The sequence below is a fragment of the Protopterus annectens genome, chromosome 3.part0, assembly GCF_019279795.1.
Source record: "Protopterus annectens isolate FY-2018-M chromosome 3.part0, PAN1.0, whole genome shotgun sequence".
NCBI classification, from domain to species: Eukaryota; Metazoa; Chordata; order Ceratodontiformes; family Protopteridae; genus Protopterus; species Protopterus annectens.
The window spans coordinates 1,121,410,866-1,121,434,427 of record NC_056731.1 but is presented as its reverse complement, the minus strand read 5'-3'; the positions used below and the strand labels follow the sequence as shown (position 1 = coordinate 1,121,434,427).

Sequence of the window (23,562 nt, the reverse complement as noted above, 5' to 3'; positions counted from 1 at the left end):
GGGGGAAGCCTTGCACACAGCATACCTGGAAGACATAATGATGGAGACAGGTCACAGTACCTCAGAGACGTACAGAGCTACAGCTGAACATACATGTGTATCGCACTAATTCAGTTTAAATAGTATTTGCAAACCTACATGACACTGACATGTTTGTGTCACACACATGTGACACTCAATGTTGGGTGGGTATTATCACCGTATGTGTGTGTGTGTGTGTGTGTGTGTGTATGTGTGTCACCTGATTACATTGCTCATACTCCATGTGGTTGCTGTCTTGATGTGGGCATGTCTGTCTGCTTGTATTGGTGTTCCTACCTATCAGCACATGGCTGAATGTGTCCACATTAATGCAGTCTACCTTGATGCAGTTTATATGTCATATATAAGGACTTACACTGCCTTAACAGATATTACCTGTGACCCTGCAGACATGCTCACATAAGGTTGTACATGCATGTGTTCTGCCATACTACACGGCACTGTACAGCAATTCAACATCCTGCCATGTATCACCTGTGTTGCACATGTGATACACATGGGACACTGTCTAGCCAGATGGTATTTGCAGGGATGGATATCAACTATGGCATATACAGTCAGTCAACTAGTGGGCTATATGCCATGGGCCATGTATGTATCTAGGATGAAAGGTTACCTGGCAGTAGCCGACAGGCGGGTCTGTGGGGCCAGGTGGAGCAGTGCCACATTACTGATCTACAGGGTTAATGATACATATACCATGCGGTCATCACGCCATGTCTGAGAGGGGAGCAATGTACCGCTTTGATGAACAGGAATGCATAGTATGGCAGGACTATGTCAAGTGTATGGGACAAGGATCTGTCCAGCATGTGGTAGGTGGATGTCCATGAAGTATGTGTTCGAGATCAGGATGAGTATGTGTAGCATGTCCGACATCACTGGGTTGGACATGGATTTATTCAGGGTATGCATCATGCTACATAGTGGAGATGGGGAATGGGAAGGCTGGTGTAGGCCATCTGCACATGGCCAATACCCCTTAAAGGAAATACGTGATCTGATATGGGTCACTTTGAGTGGTCTGTATGGCTGGACAATGATCTCTATATTCATGAATGGCACCCTGTTATTATTAGGGTTCCCACATATGACTCCCTGATGGGTGTGGTGACATAGCTATCACAGGAAAGACAACTGCCCAGCTGCATCCCTCACACACATGTCCATTATGATGACCGCTGCCTAGGTGGTAGCTCATGGATGCAGGGTTATTAACATGGGGTGACAATGCGAGTCAGCTATTGCTCCTAGGTCATATTCATTCGCATACTTTAATAGGTAGATGCCTTCTGTTTGTCTGTGAGGTATGGACTACAGTGAGGGGGAATATAATTCATTAACCCTGGCATACTGTAGCTGCCACTGGTGTGATGATCACATATTATTCAGACACCTTCTGTAGTGTTGTTTCTGCCAGCAGTCCTGTTGCAAAACACTCCTGTGACATAGGAATGTACATCTAGTATACCGAGTGTAGGTGGTACACAGTATGGGTGATGATGTCCTATGACCTGGCAAGGTTATGATATGCAGTGTGACATCAACCATACTGTCATCTACATCTGTACTGCTGACATCACTTAAGTGATCAAGGTTCATGGCCTTTTAGACCAGACTCAACAGGGTAGTAGTGCAGTACTTTCCATTATCAGTGGTGTCTCCCCCTTTGTTGTGTTGTGATACCTATTGGTGTGCACCATTCAGTGTGTGCACAACCTGACATGGAGCTATGTTTTACATGATGTGTACGTGGAGAGCATCTTGTTTTGCCATATGTGTATGATACATCCTGTGATGTGGGCAGGTCCTATGCAGACAGAGTGCAGCTTGTACCTGCATAGTTGTGGGTACAGGGGCCCTATGATGTACATGGATATATGCTTGTGTACCTGTTGGGGGAGGGGGCCATGTTTTTATATTATCCAAGACCCTATCTGGATTGCTTGTTCATGCTAAGCACTTGTCCAGGACTTGTAAACAGTACGTAAGCTAATGATTACTATAGCACTCAATCTTCCACATCACCTACAGGTAAGGGTGAACAGGTTTTGTACATACTTTTCTCACTTGCGTAGAGTAATGTATCTGTTGTAATCACTTTCCTGACTTATCTAGGTGAATGTAGTTCTATATTCAGGCATGTCCAAGAGTCAACTGCCAGTCTTCTCACCTATCTGATGAATCTGGACATCTTGAGGCAATGTACATTGCCTCATGTACACAGACAAGCCTCTCCGCCTACCACCCAACACTACAACCTGTGAGAGATGCACTCATCTAGCCAAACTGGAGGTAAAGGTCTCTCAATCCAAGCCTGACCCTGACTGTCATGTGGAGGAGGTACACTGTCACACAGCACCACACTCATCACATAAGCCTCACTGTATCTACCTCACCATTAACTGGGAAAACTACTCGTGTACCAGCTCATTAGCTCAATGGTTTCTGGAATTCATAAACACCAATGCCCTGACTCAACATATCCACACACCCACCAGAGGTAAAGGTCTCTCAATTCAAGCCTGACCCTGACTGTCATGTGGAGGAGGTACACTGTCACACAGCACCACACTCATCACATAAGCCTCACTGTATCTACCTCACCATTAACTGGGAAAACTACTCGTGTACCAGCTCATTAGCTCAATGGTTTCTGGAATTCATAAACACCAATGCCCTGACTCAACATATCCACACACCCACCAGTGGCAACAAAATCCTAGACCTAGTCATTACCAACATGAGTGACTGGTGCTCCACACATGAAGCCAACTCCTCGTTGGTTTGATCAGACCATGTGCTGAACACCGTTGATATCCACATCCCGCACCTACCCCCCATTAAGGGAACCACAGTATAATATGTCTACAAGGCCAACTACATGCTTCTTAAGGCAGACGTGGTGGACGTCATGACACCCATGCAGATGGACAGTACTGTTACAACTGCTGAATCCTACACAAATGCACTCTATAAGCACTTACAGGAGTGCATGGCTTGTGCTATCCCAAACAGAACCAAGACGCTATACACATAATTACCTAAACCAATCTGGTGGTCCCCTGCCATAAACATATTGTACTACAGGAGGAAGATACTGTTGCAAACGAGAGTACAATACCATGCATGGAGGAGATCCTGGCCAGCCTCAGTAAGAAGGTGAGATCCCTTATGAAATCCTCCAAAGCTATCTACGAAAACTGTAACGCAACTAATACCAACAACAACCACAAAGCCTCGATGTCAACAACCAGATCTGCTCTGAGTTACAGCACAAAGGCATGAACATTACAGAAACAATTGATATTGGCAACATCCTGGCAGATCCCTGTCAAAGCTGCACACTGTAAAGTCAATATCATAGCATCCATGGGACCGGACAACATCCCAGGCTGTGTTTTACACAAACTTTGGATCATACTTTCTCCTCACCTACGCACCATGTTCAATAATAGCCTCATATCGGGCATAGTGCCCCCTGGATGGCGCAAAGCAATAGTTATCCCACTCCACAAAGATGGTGCCACAACAGACCACGGGACCTATTTCCCTATAGGCCTGACTAGCCTGGTCTGCAAGGCTATGGTGCACATCATGGATCACTGTCACAGAGACATTGGGTATGTCCCAACCTTTAACCCCTCCCTGTTTGGCATTGTTAAGGCCAGACCATGCCTCCTAAACCTGGTGGACTTCGTAGAGACAGTTACCAAGGCATTAGATGAGGGTAAGGAGGTCCACACAGCCTACCTTGATCTCTCATAGGCTTTCAACACCATTCCTCCTTCTGGTATTATCAACATACCCATCCGCCTGAACATTAACCCCTACGTCATGTGATGGTTTGCAAAGTGGCTCACGGACAGAACACACACAGTAGGAGTTGCATACCCTAGGTCCGACTGTATACCAGTTGCAACTGCCGTCCCCCAGGGCTCAGTCCTAGGACCCCTCATGTACAGACAAGCACAGGAGGGCTTTAGCTGCGACTGCAAACTAGGGGACATAATTGTTTCCCCATCTGTTACATACACCCTCTGGAAGGGTCGCACTGAGAAGGATACCTGGTGTTAATATCATGGTGTCAAGCTGAATGCCTAAAAGTGCATAGTCATCCCCTTTGGATATAACTAATTACCCACAGACTACCACATAGGTGCTTGTCCCCTACATACAAGAAAGGTGATACGGGATCCGGAAACACCAGTAGATAGCAATCTCTCCTTCGATACCCATAATGACAAGGTGGTTAAAATATCCTTCTACATGGCCCCCCTAATCTCTAATTGGTTCACATCCAGATCAGAGGGGCCATTGTGATTCTACACGTCATATCAGACCCATTAAAGGATACAACACCTCATTTGGGATATACCTTACAAGACAACTACAACAGCTTGGAAGACCACACCAGTACCACACCAAGAGGATTACTGACCTCAAACAGATGACCTATGCAGCCCAACCTACGAAACTCCAGCTGTACTATACTCACAGGTGATCTCTGCTTGACATACAAGGCACATGTCCAACCCTGTATTGTTGGATATGCTCCACCTAAACAGAAGCCCCTGAGAGCCACATGCTCTAGGGATATACACTTAACCACAACGATGAGTAGGATGTGCTGAACGGATAAATTCCTGACCCGGACACTCCCTATTCTTTGGAGTGTGATTCCAATGTAAATCAGGCAGGGCCCCTCACAAGCACTCTTCAAGGGAAACTTTGACTTGTGGATGGGAGACAGACATGTACCCGGGGATTGGGGGATCACTGCAGTGGCTCTGCTGGACAGAGGCACAGAGAACTATTGGCTCTGCCGTTCAGAGGCACAAGGCACCAACCTATGGGGGTGGCGAAAGACAACATACGCTAGCTCGGCTTACAGATACCCTTGGTAAGACAGCCTAGTGCCTATCTTTGCACATATTACATGTCTTATGTGCATGGATAGTTAAATAGCTCTTCCATTTTGCTTTGCTATCATTCTGATAAACTGTCGGCTCACTAAAAGACATTTGTATCCTGTTATTGTGTATTGTAAATGCCAATTGACATAACTAATGATGTTATGTAGTCCAATCTCGCCTACATTCTTACCCGTGGGTTCGGAGCCGAATATTGGCTCCGACTCGGCCAAACTTTTCTAGCTCAAAGTCTTCTATTGGCTGGACTAAGCAGATATCCCATGCTGCACTGCTCCATATCCCCAGATCTCGTTTGCCGCTCATGTAGCTCGCATGTGGTCTCGCTCTTGGCTGTGGCTAAGTACCCTTTTTTCTTGTTATTCTGAGAAAACTTGTTACAAACAAAAAGCTATTTTAATAGCTATTTCTAGTTGGTGTTGTGTTGGTTTTTCTGTAGTGTGATTGTGGTTTGTGGTATCCCACTAGCTGGTCCATCGGGCTACGCCCGTTTCAGTTAGAGGACCTAGTCCTTCCTTCTTGTCCTGTGTTGTTTGCTCCTAAAACCGTTTGAGTTAGAGGTTTTAGTGTCAGTGTCCCTTCTGTGCACGTGGTTAAAAATAAAACTGTTTTAGTTAGAGGTTTTTAGCCCTAGTCGTCCTTGTGTGTGCTGAGTTGTGTAAAAGATTGTTCCTACGCTTAGTGGTGTTTTGCGTGCTTATGTCGTTTTTCCTGTCAGACAGGGACTTGTTCATAGTTTGGGTATCGGTGATTATTTGTGATTTATTTGTGATTACTTGTTTAATAAGTCCAAAGATTCCAAGGTGCACAAACCTTCGGGTTTTAAAAAGTGCTCTGAGTGTGGTTACAAGATGTCCATCACCGATGGACATTCTGTGTGTGTCTATTGTCTGGGAGCAGTTCATCTGCAGGAGTCCTGCAGCTTCTGCCATGCTTTTAGTCCCAGAGTGCTCCAAGAAAGAAAGAATAAGCTAATTCTAAAGGGACTCTTGAAACCCTTGTTCGAAGAGGCCATGGATTCTACTTCAGTTCTAAATCAAAATCCTCAAAGTCAAAAAAGAGGGCTCCGGCTCCTTCATTTTCTTCGGAGCCACCGGAGAAAGTCACTAAACTTGCTTTGACCTCCTCGGCTCCACTGTCCTCTGGGCCGCAGGAAGTGTCGGTGTTGATGGAACCGGCGTCAGCTTCAATTATATTGGAACCTCTTCGGAGCCGATCGCCCAATATTAGACCAGTGTCACCTGAGAGGAGATCTCGATCTCCCTCCCTGTCCTCCAAATCCTCCAGGACTCATGCAGATGTGGATGTCGATAGGGTGGTGCAGAGGCTCCTTCAGTCACCGGTTTTGGCAAAATTGTTTTAGACTCCGTCCCAGTCTGCTCCGGAGCCCGTCCAGATACCTTCTTTGATCATTCCTCCTCCGAGCGCATCTCTGTCTTCGGAGCCAGAATGTTCCACTCCATTTGATGTTCCTAGGTCGGTTCCGATGGCCCCACCGGGCCTATCAGTACCGAACGTCGGCTCCAACCCCGTCGGCGCCGTCCACGGGGTTCAGGACTCTGGATTCTTCAGTCGGGTCCGAGGGGGACACCTCGGGACACATTTCGGTTCCTACTCTCCCGCTCGGTGCCTCAGCTCGAGAAACCCTGACTCCTGTCATGGTCTCGGAGGCTGGCCGGTCCTCGCACTTGGGGGACTGCCTTTGAGGCCATGCAGACTGCGCTGTCCAGATCATCAGCTGCATCATGCGGGTCGGTCATTCTGTCCCCTACCACTCCGGTGAGAGCCTCTGATCATCACCTATCTGTAGACAGAGGAGCCCCAAGGCCTAGGAATACCCTCACAAGTGGTTCCCAACTTGCTGAGGGCCCTTCAGAGTTTTTGCCTGAGGAGCCCCCTAAAAAGAAAATGTGCAAAAGGAAGCACATAGACTCCCAGGATGAGTCTCTCACCTCAGATACTGACCTCGAGGAATCGGAGGGGTCCCCCAAGTCATCCTCTGATGATGTTTCTTTCTCTGACATCCTGGAGATATTGAAACAAAGAGGTGACTGGCCATCCAAAGCCCCCTCTGAGGAGGAGTCAGTCTTCCTGAAGGCCTTTGGTGCTCAGCACTCCGCCTCCTGGGTGTTCCCACCCTTCGACGAGCTCCTGGATTTAATTTGTCGGAGGGTGTGGGAGAACCCTGATGCTGTGGAACCCGTACCCAGGAGACCCAATAAATTTCTTTCTGCTTCCCTGGGTAAGGAGTTTTTGTCCAAAGGAGTTTCTGTGGATGCCATGGTGGTGGCGGCGGCCACTCAGAAGGAAGTAGCAGAGACTTCTTCCTCCGTCCATCCTCCTAACAAGGAGTCTAGGACCATGGACCGGTACGGGAGGCGTACCCTCTCATCAGCAACCTTTACCTTACGGTCGCTGCACTACCTGTCTCATTTTACTCTGCTCCAGAGAGATCTCCTCAAGGAGTTAGGAGATACTCGTGTGGGTAACGTGCCTGAGGCGGTGGCCCAGACGGTTAATGCCCAGGTCTCTGCCCTCAATTCCATCGTTAACTCCTCCATGTGGCTCATTTCATATGCAGCCGAGGGAGCGAGTAGGGAAGCCAGCTCAGGAGTCACCCTTAGAAGACAAGCCTGGCTGCGCCTTTGTCATTTCGCGGAGGCCTTCAAGTCTTCTTTCACTGATGCCCCCTTTGATGGTTCTTCCTTGTTCGGAAACAAAGTGAAAGACACCCTCACCAGGTGCGAGTAAGAGGGAAAGACCCTGTCTGCTGTAGGGGTCCGTTTTTCCCTTCCCTCTAGGCCTTACCCCAAGGCTCAGCAGGGGGGGGGAGATGTGGTTCAAAAAATCACAGAGGTTTTTTTCCTGCTGCACGAAGTGAGTCCCCCTGCAGAGGAGGGGGAGGTTATTCAGGGAGACACCACCCTCGAGGCAGAGGGGGCCCCTGCAATTTGGGAGACCGCAATTCCTTTTGCGGCTCTCCCTACCGTCGTTCCTGATGGAATGCCCGACTGTGCGTTTCCGGAGCCAGTCGTGGTTCGAATATCATTATACCCGGAAGCCTGGCAGAGCATCACCCAGGACCGATGGGTATTATGAATAATTTCCAGAGGTTATGTCATCCCCTTTTCCTCAGACCCCCCCTCCAGTCAGAAAAATCCCAGACGTTCCACCCAGTCAAAGGGATCAGGCAGCTTCAGAGGTTTCAAAGCTGCTAGGAAAGGGAGCAATCCAGCATGTCCCCTCAGACCAGATCGGATTAGGGACTTACTCAAGATTCTTTTTGGTGCAGAAAAGAACAGGGGACCTGAGACCCATATTAGATCTCAGCCAACTGAACAACTGTGTACAAAAGTCCAAGTTCCATATGGTCACACTACAATTGATTCTCCTATTGTTGGAAAAAGAAGTATGGATGTGCTCCATCGACCTCAAGGATGATTGCTACCATGTCAAAATGGACAGGGCATCCAGGAGTCACCTACGCTTCCAGCTGGGAGCCAGTCATTTCCAGTTTCAAGCCCTGCCCTTTGGTCTCACCACAGCCCCCAGGGTGTTCACCAAGTGTATGGCAGTGGTGACAGCTCACTTGAGACGTCTAGGATTCCAAGTGTTTCCGTATCTTGACGATTGGCTCCTTACCAGGCATCTACTAGTCCAAACCAGGGACGCTACCATCACTCTCTGTCAACAGTTGGGCATAACACTGAACTGGGAAAAATCTGCCTTGTTGCCCTCACAGCATGTCATTTTTATAGGTGCAGAGTTAGACACCGTTCAAATGCGAGCCTTTCTACAGCAGAAAAGAATCAGTCTTACAGCAACAGGTGCACGCCCTGCTACCCCTGAGGAAAGCATAGGCAAGATGGGTTCTTCAACTCCTGGGGACTATGGCAGCAACAATTATGTTGGTCCCTCTAGCGAGATTGCACGAGGCTCCTTCAATGGCTCCTCTTTGCTCAATGGTCTCTCCAGAAACTTCCACTTTCCCACCCTATTTTGCTCACGGACAGATGCAAACAGGATCTCAGTTGGTGGCTTTGCACCAACAATCTGGACGGGGAAAACCCTTCGTTCCACCAACCCCGGTTGCCACAGTGACCACGGATGCCTCCCAGATGGGGTTGGGGGGCATTATCTCGGCAGGACAGTCCAAGGCACCTAGCAAGATCACGAGATACATCTGCATATCAATGTCCTAGAGATGAGAGCGGTGCTACTTGCATTGCAGGCACTTCAGAGCTTTCTACCTCTACGGACTATTGCAATACACTCGGACAACATGTCAGTGGTGTGGTATCTGAACAAGCAGGGGGGAACCAGATCATACCCCCTATTCAGAGAGGCCATGCAAGTGTGGCAGTGGGCAGTATCTTCCCAACGGTTTCTGGTAGCAACGCACATTCTGGGAAAGTCCAACGTGATAGCGGACAGGCTAAGCAGAGCTGTTCTGATGCCTTATGAGTGGTCCCTGAATCATCTAGTGGCAGAACGAATCTTCAGCAGATGGGGTCAACCTTGCTGCGACCTTTTTGCCAGCCCCCTCAATGCCAAATGCAGCAGCTACTTCACTCTGATCCCCCCACAGGGGGAGTCATCCAGGAACGCTCTAGTTCAAGATTGGCCCTCCAGTCTGCTTTATGCTTTCCCTCCATTTCCCTTGCTATCAAAAGGGATTCAGAAAGCGCAGTCCTTGGGAAGCAGAATGATTCTGATTGCTCCACACTGGCCTCATCAAGTTGGTTCCCCTTTCTCCAGCCCTACATGTGGACACACCTTGGATTCTGGACCCAGAACCAGACTTACTGACACATATGTCGGGACAGTTCCACCCCTCTCTGCGGACCCTCCGGTTGACAGCCTGGCTACTCCACTTCCGTCGTATGGGGTATGAATGAGTGTTCGCAGCAAACTAGATCTGGGGATATGGAGCAGTGCAGCATGGGATACCTGCTTAGCCCAGCCAATAGAAGACTTCGAGCTAGAAAAGTTTGACCGAGTCGGAGCCGATATTCGGCTCCGAACCCACAGGTAAGAATATGAGGCGAGATGGATTACATACATCGAATGTTATGGTGAGTACATAACTTCTTGTTTGCCTACCATTACAGTAATGCTATGTAGCTTGTAATACATATCTGCCTACAATACTGTACATTACACAGTTATTGGCACAATATCCCACAATGCAAAACATACTTGCACAGTGGCCCAACTTTCCACATGTTGTTTTGTGTATTACACCCATACATATGGCTACAGTTACAATATATCAACATATACTATCCCCTGTTGTAGCACATACTTGTTGGACCAACCCTGCGACTGACATCGGCTGGTGAGGAGTATTTCTGTTCAAAGCCCTTATATAGCATCCCTTGTGGTGTTTGCCTTGTGTCCTACAGCAGTACACACAAATACTACAAGCGTGACTATGCTCAACAATACATCACTACAAGATAACTGTTTCCACTATATGGATTGCGTGCACTTTAAATACTGCAGAATAGTACTACATACACAGACCTACTGACTGTTCTACATACCTTATTAGTAACCCGACGTATCGTTAGCAGTTGATTCAGTCCTTTTTGATTTGTGTTTCAATGTTACTTGTATTGTTCCACTGGTATATAGGGATGGTTTGAATGTGTGATAAAACATCCTTTTCTAGTTACATATTGGTAACATGTGGTATCCTGTCCACCAATTGCTGTTCCAAAGTAGTTAATTGGATGCACATCAGCTGTGCAGCTACTCCATTAGCCAATACCATGGCAACTGTGGTGTATAAGTGAGTACTCCTTTTGGGCGTTGTCTGTTTGCCTTACTTTCGAGGGAGACAGCCTACATGTGTTATTGCGATATATTTCAACAGCTATATGGAGACACACAGAGATATATTAGCTTCATGACTCCCGTGGACTGTGTGTAATGGCTAGACAATTTAGTTCTACATGTGAGTACAGCTGTTATATTTCGGAACAGTGCTACTTATGCAGGGTTTGTTTGTACCTAATACTTCTGCAGATGTTTAAGTCTTGCAAAGATGTTTGGCCAGCTCAAGGCCGTATGGCTATGCATGAACTGTTATGTGGTGTACAGTGTGCTCACTAGACATCCTTGGTTTGGTGTACAAGTGTAGCATACTGTGCTGTTACTCACTAATTGCTAACACATCCCGGTGTATGCACAACCCTCTGAAACGGGATTAGTGCAAACAAACCCTATTACATCAGCAGCTGTTCCATTGTATGATAGCCGCTATTTCACTTAGGGCCATGTTAGTGCGTCTCTGACAAGGTAAGTTATGGCTTTTGCAGATGTCGTACATCGTGTGAATGATTTGTGATGTTATTACAGTTTGTATTGTAATATGTTTGGGTGTGATTAGCAAATGCAGGTGTGTAGGAACTGCTTTTATACATAATCTCTATGTGCGTGAGGGTTCCTTCCCTATTTGAACACCTGTCCTTTTGTGGACTAATACAATGGTATTTGTAGTCTGATTCATTAAGGCACTGTTATGTGGTTCCTGTATAGCATGCAGGTGATGTTAGTCCTTGAATCCCTGCGGTAATAACGTGTTGCTACATGATAGCTGTGTATTTCTGTCATGGGTATTTACAGTCATCGTAGTTGTGTTGTTGACTGACCCTCTTTGGCTAGGATTGCCACCTTTTCATATGCCCATAGTGAGTCCTTTTTTTGACACACATCTGATTTTACAGGCCGACACAAACCCATAGTCAGTACAAGGGATAGAACTTTCCATGTTATGTAGTCCTATCTCGCCTACATTCTTACCTGTGGGTTCAGAGCCGAATATCAGCTCTGACTCGGCCGATTTTACTAGCTCGAAGTCTTTCATTGGCTGGGCTAAGCAGGTATCCCATGATGCACTGCTCCATATCTCCAGATCTCATTTGCCGCTCGTGTAGCTCGGACGTGGTCTCGCTTGGCTGTGGCTAAGTACCCTCTTTTTTCTTGTATTGAAGAAAGTTTTGATTGATATCAAAAGCTATTTTCATAGCTATTCAATTCTAAGTTGTCTAGAGTTGTGTATTTTTGTCGAGTTTGGTGATTGTGTGTTTGTTGTGTGGTATCCCTCTGGGTGTTCCCTCGGGCTAGGCCCGTTTCAGTTAGAGGGCCTAGTTCTCCTCGTTTTGCCTTTTTGTGTCGTCTAGACCATTTAAGTTAGAGGTTTGGACATTTCCTTCCTCCTTGTGTGCTTTGTTCAATCCCCTGTTTAGAGCTTGTAGTTGGTTTTGTGTATTGATCACTGTTTAGTGTTGACTACTGTTAGCGTCATTCCCGCCTCTTGGTAGTAGACGCCTGTGTATTTTTTTCTTCAGACTTGGTTTTGCACTGCGGGAATTGCATTAAGATGTCTAAGGATATCAAGGAGCACAAACCTTCGGGTTTTAAGAAGTGCTCTAAATGTGGGTATAAAATGTCCATTACAGATGGGCATTCCATTTGTGGTTATTGTTTGGGTGCCATCCATTTGCAGGAATCCTGCAGTTTTTGCCACACATTCAGTCCTAGAGTTCTCCAAGAGAGAAAGAATAAGCTAATCTTAAAGGGACTATTGAAACCCTCTTTTGAAGAGACTATGGATTCGGCTTCCAGTGATAAGTCAAAATCTGGCAAGTCAAAGAAGAGATCTCTGGCTCCGTCAGCCTCATCGGAGCCCCCGGAGAAAATGTCTAAAACTGCATCGACCTCCTCGGCTCCACTGTCCTCGGGGCCGCAGGAAGGATCGGTATTGACGGAACCGGCGTCGGCTCCAATTGTATTGGAACCTCCTAGGAGCCGATCGCCCAGTCTCAAACCAGCTTCTCCTGAGAGGAGATCGCATTCTCCATCCCTGTCCTCCAAATCCTCCAGGACCCTTTCGGATGTGGATGTTGATAGGGTGGTTCAGAGGCTCCTCCAGTCACCAGTTTTGGCAAAATTGTTTTTGGCACCGGCCCAGTCGGCTCCGGAGCCCTTCCCGACCCCGTCTTCGATCATTCCTCCTCCGAGTGCATCTCTGTCTTCAGAGCCAGAATGTTCCGTGCCCCTTGATGTTTCTTGGCCGACTCTGATGCCCCATTCGGCTCCATCGGTACCGGCATCAGCTCCAACCCCGTCGGCTCTGTCCTCTTGGTTCGGGACTAGGGATTCTTTGGTCGGGCCCGAGGGGGACATCTCGGGGCTTATTTCGGTTCCGAGCCTCCTTCTCGGTGCAGCGGCTCAGGGAACCCCGACCCCCGTCATGGCCTCAGAGACTGGTCGCTCCTCTGATTCAGGGGGCCGGCCTTCGAGACTATGCAGACTGCACTGGCCAGATCGTCAGCTACATCAGGCGGGTCGGTCACTTTGTCCCCCACCACTCCGGTGAGAGCTTCTGATCATCACCCATCCATGGACAGCAGAACACCAGGGCCTAGGGATACCCCCACGAGTGGTCCCCAAATTTCTGAGGGCCCCTCAGAGTTCGTGCCTGAGGAGCCCCCCAGAAAGAAAATGTGCAAGAGGAAGCACATAAACTCCCAAAATGAGTCCCTCACCTCTGATACTGACCTCAAGGAGTCAGAGGGATCCCCCAAGTCATCCTCTGATGATGTTTCCTTCTCCGATATCCTGGAGATACTGAAACAAAGAGGTGACTGGCCTTCCAAAGCCCCTTCCGAGAAGGAGTCCGTATTCCTTAAGGCTTTTGGTGCTCAACCCTCCACCTCCTGGGTGACTCCACCCTTCGATGAACTTCTTGACCTGATTTGTCGAAGAGAGTGGAAGAACCCTAATTCCGTGGAGCCCATGCCCAGGCGTCCCAACAAATTTCTTTCCGCCCCCCCCAGGGCAAAGAGTTTCTGTCCAAAGGAGTCCCTGTAGATGCCATGGTGGTGGCGGCAGCCACCCAGAAGGAAGTAGCAGAGTCTTCTTCATTCGTCCATCCTCCAAACAAGGAGTCTAGGACCATGGATCGGTACGAGAAGCATATCCTTTTGTCAGCAACCATTACATTACGGTCGCTGAATTACCTGTCTCACTTCACTGGGCACCAGAGAGACCTCCTCAAAAAGTTAGGAGATATTCTTGCGGGTAACGTTGATGAGGCGGTGGCTCAGATGGTTAACGCCCAGGTCTCTACCCTCAACTCCATTGTCAACTCATCCATGCGGCTCATTTAGTATGCAGCCGAGGGAGCGAGTAGGGCTGCAAGTTCAGGGGTCGCCCTTAGAAGGCAAGCCTGGCTGCACCTGTGTCACTTTGCGGAGGCCTTCAAGTCTTCCTTCACTGACGCCCCTTTGATGGTTCCTCCTTGTTTGGGACCAAAGTGAAAGACACCCTCACCAGGTGCGAGCAAGAGGGAAAGACCCTGTCTGCCATAGGGGTCCGATTTTCCCTTCCTTCTAGGCCTTATCCCAAGGCCCAGTGGGGGGGGGGTGTGGTTCAAGAAATCACAGAGGTTTTTTCCTGCCGCACAAGGTGAACCCCCATCCAGAGGCAGGGAAGGGGGGGTTACTCAGGGAGACATCGCCCTAGAGGCAGAGGGGGCCTCTGCAATTCGGGAGACCGTGATTCCTTTCGTGGCTCTCCAAACTCTCGTTCCTGAGGGTGTGCCCGACTGTGCTTATCCGGAGCCAGTCGGGGGTCGAATTTCCTTATATCAGAAGCCTGGGAAAGCATTACCCAGGACCAATGGGTATTACGGATAATTTCCGGAGGTTATATCATTCCGTTTTCATCAGAACCCCTGCCAATCAGAAAAATCCCAGACGTACCACCCAGTCAAAGGGATCAAGCAGCCTCAGAGGTCTCACAGCTGCTAAGAAAAGGAGCCATCCAGCGTGTCCCCTCGGACCAAATCGGATTAGGGACTTACTCAAGATTCTTTTTGGTGCCAAAAAGAACAGGGGACCTGAGACCCATACTAGATCTCAGCCAACTGAACAACTACGTACACTAGTCCAAGTTCCATATGGTCACACTACAATCGATTCTTCCGTTGTTGGGAGAGAAGGTATGGATGTGCTCCATCGACCTCAAGGATACTTACTACCATGTGAAAATGGACAGAGCATCCAGGAGTCACCTACGCTTCCAGCTGGGAGCCAGTCATTTCCAATTTCGAGCCCTGCCCTTTGGTCTCACCACAGCACCCAGGGTGTTCACCAAGTGTATGGCGGTGGTGACGGCTCACTTGAGATGTCAGGGATTCCAGGTGTTTCCGTATCTGGACAACTGGCTCCTTACCGTTCCCACCAGGAATCAACTAGTTCAAACCAGGGACACTACCATCAATCTATGTCACCAGTTGGGCATAACAATAAATTGGGAAAAATCTGCCTTATTGCCGTCACAGTGTGTCACCTTTATAGGAGCAGAATTAGACACCATTCGAATGCGAGCATTTTACCGCAGGAAAGGATCAGAGTATTACAACAACAGTTACACATGCTGATGCCCCTGAGACAAGCGAAGGCAAAATGGGTTCTCCAGCTCCTAGGGACCATGGCAGCAACAATCAATCATGTTGGTCCCTCTAGCGAGATTACACATGAGAATTCTCCAATGGCTCCTCTTTGTTCAATGGTCTCTCCAAAGACTTCCACTGTCTCATCCCATCTTACTCGCGGACAGATGCAAGCAGGACCTCGGTTGGTGGCTGTGCACCAACAATTTGGATGGGGGAAAGCCCTTCGTTCCACCCATTCCCATTGCCACGGTGACCATGGACGCCTCCCAGATGGGGTGGGGGGGGCATTATCTTGGCAGGACAGTCCAAGACACGTGGCAAGAACATTGAGATACATCTGCATATAAGCATCCTAGAGATGAGAGCAGTGCTTCTTGCGTTGCAGGCACTTCAGAGTGTTCTTCCTCTAGGGCCGATTGCGATACACTCAGACAACATGTCAGTAGTGTGGTATCTAAACAAGCAAGGGGGAACCAGGTCTTACCCCTCTGTGCAGAGAGGCCATGCGAGTGTGGCATTGGGCAGTAACTTCCCAATGGTTTCTGGTGGCAACGCACATTCCGGGGAAGTCCAACGTGATTGCGGACAGATTAAGCAGAGCTATCCTGATGCCTTATGAGTGGTCCCTGAATCGCCTGGTTGCAGAGCGAATCTTCAGCAGATGGGGTCAGCCTTGCTGCAACCTTTTTGCCAGCCCCCTCAATGCGAAATGCAGCAACTACTTCACGCTGATCCCCCCACAGGGGGAGTCACCAGGGATGCTCTGGTTCACGATTGGCCCTCTGGTCTGCTTTATGCTTTCCCTCTGTTTCCCTTCCTGTCAAAGGTAATTCAGAAAGTGCAATCCTTGGGAAGCAGAATGATTCTGATTGCTCCACACTGGCCTCACCAAGTTTGGTTCCCCTTTCTTCAGCAATTCACTGTGGACACTCCTTGGGCTCTGGACCCTCAACCAGATTTACTGACACACATGTCGGGACAGTTCCACCCCTCCCTGATGACCCTCCAGTTGACAGCCTGGCTACTCCACTTCCATCGTTAGTCAGACTTCATAATTTCTCCCCGGAAGTGGTTCATATATTATCGTCCTCTCATAAACCATCCACTAGGAAGATTTATTATAGTAAGTGGAAAAGGTTTTCTATCTGGGCACATTCCAGAGACATTGATCCTTACACAGCTCCAATAGCTTCAGTTCTGGAGTTTTGTCTATGCTTTTCCATCAGGGTTCCACTTCAGCCACCATCAAAGTTCAACTGGCGGCGATCTCTAATTTCCACGTAGCAAATGAGCCTAGTCTCATAGCGCGTAGACTATGCAAGACATTCCTGAAAGGTACTCTGTTGCTCCGTCCCCCGGTGTCCAAACCTATCATGCCCTGGGATCTCAATTTTGTTCTACAAGCCCTTACTTTACCACCTTTTGAGCCTGCAGCTACCTGCGAATTGAAATTCTTGACCTGGAAAACAGCCTTCTTAACAGCAATCACTTCAGCAAGGCGAGTTTCAGAAATTCAAGCTCTCTCTATCAAACCTCTATATTTAATCTTCCATAAAGACAGGGTCTCTCTCAGACCAAATCCCTCATTCCTTCCTAAAGTGGCTTCCATGTCTAATCTAAATCAGTCCATTGAGTTGCCTGTTTTCTTTCCCCACTTTTCTAACAAGGCAGAATTTAGATTTCACCAGTTGGATTTACATAGACAATTACGCTTCTATCTACACCGAACTAAAGATATCTGGAAGTCGGACCAACTTTTCGTTTCTTTTTCGGAAAACCAAATGGGTTCCCCGGTTTCCAAGGTCACACTGTCTAGATGGATATCTAGTTGTATCTCTTTCATCTATTAAGCAGGGGGTAAAGATTTGCCATTTCTGGTCATGGCTCACTCTACTAGGGCTGTTTCTACATCCACAGTCTATCAAGCCAGATTGTCAATGGATGATATATGTGCTGCAGCTACTTGGGCTTCTCCTCACACATTTGTTTCTCATTACAAATTGGACGTGGTCTCCAGGGGCAAGTCTTCCTTTGGCTCCACAGTTCTCAGGAGTATCTTCCTATGAGCCACCCAGGATGTAGGTGCTAGGGACGCTGTCCCACGGGTAAGAATGTAGGCGAGATAGGACTACATAACATCAAGAAGTTATGTACTCACCATAACGTTCGATGTATGTAGTCCATCTCGCCTCACATTCTTACTTACCCTCCCACCTTCCTGGAGGATTTGGAGGTTAGGTTGTCATCTGCAGAGTTCCCTTGCATAGCTTATTCTTTACCTGGATGTGATGTGTGCATGGAGTATAAATGAGTTTTGCAGCAAACAAGATCTGGGGATATGGAGCAGTGCACCATGGGATACCTGCTTAGCCCAGCCAATGAAAGATTTCGAGCTAGTAAAATCAGCCGAGTCGGAGCCGATATTCGGCTCCTAACCCATGGGTAAGAATGTGAGGCGAGATGGACTACATACATCGAACGTTATGGTGAGTACATAACTTCTTGTTTCTTGCCTAATTATAAGTTTATTCTTGTAGCAGTTTAGTAGCTTATCCTGTTTCCTGTACCATGTAGATACTTTAGATACAGAAATAACTATTGTATGCAACTATTACAGTACATATGGGACATAATTATGTCCTACAATTCCAGGACATTTGCCACGTTTAATATATTTTGTCAGGACACAACCGCCCAAAGAGGGAGTGTCCCTCGCAAAGTGGAACAGGTGGTAACACTATCACTGGCTCATGTCCACAGCACATATTTGTAATGGTGTATAGGCATATACTCTCCATTTCCCTTGTTCATAAAGGTTGGTAGTGGCGGAATGTGTGATTGCTATGGTCTATGTTATACACATATGTGAACACTTCAACCGCTGTATACGGGAGACCTACGGAATCCCGAAACCACAGTGTTCCGACACACACAGTCCCGGGAACAGACTCCCATACCCCACATTACCAACATCGACAGTAGCTTGCGAAGGTAACACGAACATGGAACACACACACATGCACACACAGACACACTGCTACCCAACACATCCAAACAAACCATCCTACACCATGTATGAGCAGGTGGCGGCCAAGCCCCCGTACACACCCCATGTAGGTGTCTACGCCCCACACACCACCCCCTACTTTAATATTCTACATTCTAGGTCGCGCAAACAGACGCACAAAGCTAACCCACAGCCACACATTACAGTCCCCCAACAACACACACCACACACAGAACACACACTTACCCACACTACAGCCCTAAGAAACACACGTATACATAGTAATCTACCCAAACCGCAACACCAGCAGCATTGACTAACTGTCCATTAACATCATGAGATTACAGCTCGCGCATCTGATGTTTCGGTACTGTGTTCTTTCGGACCTTAAGCCTCGGGATTACCTGCGTCGGTATGTGGTAGATATCCCATTTATATGTACCTCCATGGTTATGTAGATGTTGTTAACCTATCTATATATCTACATATATATGTATATCCCCATATATCAACATATCTCTCTCTCTATATATATATATATATATATATATATATATATATATATATATATATATGAGATGACGTGTGTGTGTATATATATATATATATATATATATATATATATATATACACACAACCTACACCTTTCATTGGGTACATGCCGATTTGTCCTATTTCTACACATTCCTACCTTTTGTGTTTTATCCTGTCAGTATACACGACTGCCATTGGTACATCTCCGGTAGCTTAGTGGTATGTTATTGTGATGAATGTGTACATGGTTGCGTGTTCTAATCCTGGCCAGTGATATCTTGCCTCTCAGAGCAGGCACTGGTAGTGCAAGGATGATGAATGCACATTTCAGCGGTTGTGTGTTCCACATGTTTATTATTCAGTGGAGAACTACTTATATATGCAAGCTGTGTTTAAGGTATACTACGTAACATTTACACATCTGTGAAGCTTTCTGTCAGGGATACGCCCCATTATTTGGAAACACATCCCTGATTACATTATACAAAATCCCATACAAAATCCCTCACTAACACTCTGGGGAATCCTTGCAGAGTGGGTGGTGAACAGTAGCTACACCCCAGGGATCCCGCAAGTGGCTCTGCTCCATAGAGGGACAGTTAGTTGATCGATGTGGTGGTGACAGCAGACACATTTTGCCTATGCTTATGAGTGGCCTCGGCGGTTGGGCGTGTACCTACCTATGTATCTATGAACCTGTACATACAGTATGGACACATGCTGATAGCTTAATATACTGTTCAGGTATTGACTTACCTTGTGCCAATGGCGGTTGTGTGTACAATAGTTAAAGGCTACCTATGTAGGATGCATACAGTAGACCACCTATACGTGACAATTTACAGGTGGTCGTGTGTCTGTGCCATCCATGTTTGCTGTGTGTGCAGGTGGAGAAAGGGTGTAATTCCATGAGTGCCTACACTGTCACTGTGTGTGCTATACGTTCCCTCTTTGCCATGGCATGGGCATACTGGGCACTCCTCTGTCTGCCTACTGGGGCTAGCACAGGGTGTTCGTGGTCTGAGCCCCCCCTTTGCCTGTGGGTCCCTTGGCAATGGTGGTGGGCTGTGAGGGCCTTCACCATTCTGTCGCTGTGGCAGCTGTTTCCGCAGGATCATATTGTGTAGGATGGCACATACTATGAAGATGTGGGCACACATTCCTGGAGAGTACTGAAAGACTCCACCAGATATGTACAAGCAAAGGAACTGTGATTTCAGCATCCCAAACGCGTGCTTTATGATGATTCTGGTTTCTGCGTGTGCCTCATTATTACGATCTTGCGTGGCTCTGTGTGCATTTCTGATGGGTGTCATCATCCACGGTTCTAGTGCATAGCCAACATCCCCCACCAGGTGGCCATATGGGATGTTCCCCCTGGCAAATACCTGATACAGCTGTGAGGCATGCCAGATGTGGGAGTCATGATAGCTTCCAGGACTGCCAGCACACACATCCATGATAATGCCCTGGGCATTGCACACGACCTGGCAGTTGATGGAGGGGAATCCCTTGTGATTTATGTAGCTCCTACCCTGCTCACCGGGTGGTGACTTGATGTGTATGTGCATGCAGTCTATTGCACCCAGTACCTCCGGGTAGTCCGCCACATGGTGGAAGAGACACATATTGCTGGCCAACTCCTCCTGCATTCGGAGGAAGTGTATGTGCTCATTGGCATGTGGTAACATGGCATCCAGGAACTGGTGGTGTACCCTGGATGCTGATGCCTGTGAGATCCCATGATATCCCCAGTTGGCCTTTGGAAGGTACCTGTGGCTAGTATTCTCAAGCTTACACATACCTTCGTGTCCACTGGGATGGGTTCCCCTCTGTTACTTCTGGCTCTGAGGCATGGCCGGCACAGCTCAAGTTGCTGTATGATATCCCTGTCCACCCTGTAATGCTCTACTATCTCCAGATCAGGTAGCCCCTGGTAGGTTACTCTGGGTCTGAACACTCGTCTCCTCCTCCGGTGCTTGAGATGGTTGTCAGCATTATCCTCCACACCACTGTCAGTCTCCAGCACATGCTGGTGAATCAAAGCTATGGCAGCCCCTAACGTAAACATATTAAAAGTTCCCCATCTGTATACACCAATGGTGCAGAGTGTCTGGGAATACACAAGTGTGTGTGTGGGGCTTTCACACCTTATACTGTTGTGCAATGGATGATGCTGGTGTAATTGGGTGTGTTTGTGCTATTCCAGCTGCAGGGTATCTTAATTATTGGTTTTACAGCAGGTACTGCTATTGTGGGGCCTTTGCTGTTGACTTGCACTTGTCTGCTGTGATTCATCTATTGCCCTTTACTTCTATTTTCAACCGGATTCACCTCCCATTGTCAGGCATGCATCCAGCTGCTGTCTTTCTTGTTTTTTTGCTCCCACAACCCAGGATTGTGTTGGGAAATGTGTTAAGTAGCTGATCTACAGCAAGTTTGCTTTGTTCTGCTGTGACAGTTCTCTTTTCTAAGCTGTACAGCACCTCCCCTTTCCTGTTCTGCAGGTAGCTGCTAGCAGCCTTATTAGCTGTTGTCTATGGCCCACTTTAAGTTTCTAGGAGTCAATTACTCATTTGTACTTCAATTACCATGCTGCAGCATTTCCTTATTTTCTTCCCGTATCCTTCCTGTTTTAGCTGTGGTGCGCGCCGTGCACATCTGTTTACTGGGTTTCGTGCGCGTTTTCATCCATGTTCATATGAACTTTTGGTTACCTTGTGTGCTCTCAGCTAAGCAAAGCTATGGCTACTTCCACACCCGTATCCTGCGGCTGTGCTTAGCAACACCCAACACAGATTAGCAATGATCCAATGTGCTTACAGATACGGTGGCGCGCACCTCTCTTGATGTCATGTTTACCTCCAGGCCACTCCTCGGTGTTGTAACGCTACGCCGTGTGGTACATCCTTACGCCGGCGGGACGTTTGCGATTCAGTATTACTTGACTCATTTGCATGGCATTGACTGCTAATTCCTAGTTACCGCACGGAACACTGTCACAGACCCTTAGCAACCCTTGCGCCATGGTTGTGGTGTAGCATGCGTGCCATTGACTATTATGGGGATATCCTGAATTGCGTTACATTACACTTTTATGTCATCTAAATATATTTTCATTATGATGCACTGCGGTTTTACTTTGCATTGATGTGGTCATGAAATTAAATGTTATTTTTTATATGTTGTGTCTGTTGCTTTATGCCATTGGCTATATATTTAGCCATTGGCATATATTAAAATTATAACACGTAAGTTTGGTCCACTTTCATGGCTCCGATTTTATGTTTGACAACATGTAAACCATTTTTTTTTTTTTTTTTGGTTTACATTTCTACATGCCTGCACAACTTCATGAATCGCTATATACCTTCATTTGCATGCTACACTGCTGTGCATGGGGTAATTAGCATACATGCGCCGGGAGCTGCACAGCTCTGGAGTACGCTGGTAGTGCACGTGGAAACAGCTCTTACCTGAATCGCTCGATGGCCATATTTGGCACTAGATCGCCGATGCTACTCCAGCGCATGGTGCAAGCTTAATGAATCCCGGGGATTGTTTTTCATTATTCTGTTTTTGGAGAAGGACTAGTGGTCTTTCCAGGGTGGAGTAGTGATGACCAAAAAAGCTTTGAGTTGTTTTTATATTTGTCTTGCAGTTTGGTATAGTACATTTGCTTATCCTGTTTGAGCTGGAGTTTTGCAATGTTTCTAAGATGTCTGAATTCCTGGAGGGCATTTTGTGTTCTATTTTTATACCAGTTTTTCCAGGCTTTATCCCTTTTTTGTCATGATTTTTTTTGTTTCTTTTGTCACCCGTGGCTCAGGGTTGGGCTTCACTCTTTTATTTCATACTGGTGCTAGATTATTTAAGGTGTGTTAGAATACTTTATTAAAATATTCTACAGCAGTATCTAGCAGCATTGTTCTAAGTATATTTCAGTTATCACAAAACAAGTATATCCAGCTGACACAGCAGAAAATTCACTAGAACTCACATTTATTAAAACCACTATTAAAACTGCTGAAAAACAGTAAAAAGATGAGTGCTTTCATGCTTATCACAGGCACTTTTTCACATATAATACACAAAAGTTAAAACATTCCTTAAGTGCACATTTTTAAGTCTGGGCGGGGTAAGGCCCTAGATCTTGGCGCAGGTCTTAAAGGTACATAACCATTTAAACCTTTCCCATAGTCAGCATGCAGTTCTAAAATCCATTTTGTTTCTACACATTCAGTCTTAGTTTTAATGTCACCTCTTCTAATACAAGGTTTAATCAACTCTAATATCAGAAACATAAACCTATGGGAAGAATCAGTAACTACAACATACCTAGCAAGGACATTTCTAACATCTTTCTTAGAGAGATCATTATTATCTTCACGTATCCTGTCCCTTAGGGCTCTGTTTGTTTTACCAACATGATAACATTCACAAACCAAGCAGACAGCAAGATACACTAAATTTAAACTTTTACAGTCCGCATAACAATTAAATTGGTAAATATGTCCAGTCACAATATTCTTGTAACTATTACTACTATTCACATACCTTCACATTACAAGACTTACATG

The 23,562-nt window shown here is 47.0% G+C and overlaps 1 protein-coding gene across 1 annotated transcript in view; it reads left to right on the top strand.

The window, feature by feature from the left end:
• The window catches only part of TTC39C (tetratricopeptide repeat domain 39C), a 1,361,526-nt gene that overhangs the window by 70,863 nt on the left and 1,267,101 nt on the right, over window positions 1-23,562 (top strand). The window lies entirely within an intron of this gene.